Source organism: Equus asinus, chromosome 11, assembly GCF_041296235.1.
Source record: "Equus asinus isolate D_3611 breed Donkey chromosome 11, EquAss-T2T_v2, whole genome shotgun sequence".
Classification (NCBI taxonomy): Eukaryota; Metazoa; Chordata; class Mammalia; order Perissodactyla; family Equidae; genus Equus; species Equus asinus.
The window spans coordinates 7,430,087-7,432,224 of NC_091800.1; positions in this window are offsets into that span (position 1 = coordinate 7,430,087).

Here is a 2,138-nt window from a genome sequence, read left to right on the forward strand (position 1 = left end):
TATTTATATTAGAGAGTATTAGTCTGGACTTTCCCACTACTGTTTTTCAGTCACTACTCTAACTACAAGAACACCTTCTGATGATAACATCTGATGATCTGGTAATTTGAATAAGAGTTTCACTCGCCCAATTTCATGCTCATGTGTGCTATTCGACATGTCTCCAACTTTCTTTTACAATATTCTGTGTTTGCTTTCAGATGGTTATAATGAGTCTAGAATTTCTGATATATTTTACATGATCCTTTTAGCCATGTTTATTTTAATTTTCATATTTTTAGTACCCATATCAAAAGAAAATTTAAGATAAATAGAAGGATGATGGCTCAGTTAGTGAAGCTGAGAAATGCTTTTCTCTCCTCTTCCTTGCCTAAGGGTCAGCTTTTCATGGTGGTCACTCTTCCTCTAGTTTATCAACCTATATCATGCCAACAATAAAGAATAGCTGGACCAAAGCCAAAGATACCATAAGAAAAGAAAACTACAGACTAATATGCTTTATGGACATTGATGCAAAAATCCTCAACAAAATACCAGCAAACTGAGTTCAACAGCATCTTAAAAAGATTATGGACCATGACCAAGTGGGATTTATTCCTGGAATGCAAAGATGGTTCAATATACAAAAATCAATCCATGTAATACACCACATTAACAGAAAGAAGGAAAAAAACATGACAATCTCGATTGATGCAGAAAAATCATTTCACAAATTTCAACACTCTTTCACAATAAAAACATCCAGCAAACTAGGAATAGAATGAAATTTCCTCTATATGATAAAGCCCATATATGAAAAACCCACAGCTCATACCATACTCAATGGTGAAAGACTGAAAGTTTTTCCCCTAAGATCAAGAATAATACAAGGATGCCTGTTTTCACCACTTCTACTCAACACAACTACTCAACATACAGTACTGGAAGTTGTAGCCAGAGCAATTAGGCAAGATAAAGAAATAAAAGGCATCCAAATTGGAAAGGAAGAAGCAAAATTATCTCTGTTCACAGATGACACAATCAAGATGCCACACACAAAAAACTGTTAGAGCTAATAAATGAATTCAGCAATTTTGCAGGATACAAAATCAACCCATAAAAATCAGTTGTGCTTCCATACACTAACAATGAAAAATTAGAAAAGGAAGTGAAGATAATTCCATTTATAATAGCATCAAAAAGAACAAAATACTTAGGAATAAACTTAACCAAGGAGGTGAAAGACTTGTACCCTGAAAACTATAAAATGTTGTTGAAAGAAATTAAATAAAACACAAATAAATGGTAGGACATCCTTTGTTCGTGGGTCAGAAGATTTAATATTGTTAAGATATTAATACTATCCAAAGAAGCCTATAGATTCAATGCAGTACCTGTCAAAAATCCCACAGCATTTTTGCAGAAGTAGAAAAGCACACCAAAAAATTCATATGGAATCTCAAGAGATCCTGAATAACCAAAACAAAATAGAAAAACAAAAAAGAAAAAAGAACTAAGTTAGAGGACTCACACTTTCTGATTTCAAAACTTCCTATGCTACAATAATCAAAACAATGTGGCACTGGCATAAAGACAGACATACAGATCAATGGAATGAAATAGCCTAGAAACAAAGAAATAAACTCTCACATATATGGTCATGTGGAGTGTTAAGAGCATTCAATGAGGAAAGGACAGTTTTTTCTGCAAATGATCCTGGGAAAGCTGGGTAACCACATGCAAAATAATAAGCAGGACCTTTATCTTACCATATACAAAAATTAACTCAAAATGGATCAAAGATCTAAATATAAGAGCTAAAACTATAAAACTCTTAGAAGACATGGGAGGAAAGCTTCATGATATATTTGGCAATGATTTCTTGGATATGACACCAAAAGTGCATGCAAATAAAAGAAAGAATAAATAGAAATTCATCAAAATTAAAACCTTTTATGCATCGAAAGACACTATAAACGGAGTGAAAAGACAACCTACAGAATGGGAGAAAATATTTGCAAATCATATATCTGATAAGAGATTAATATACAGAATATACAAAATACTTCTAAACTCAACAACAACAAAAACCCAACAATCCCATTCAAAAGTGAGCAAGGGACTTGAACAGAAATTTCTCTAAAGAAGATATACATATG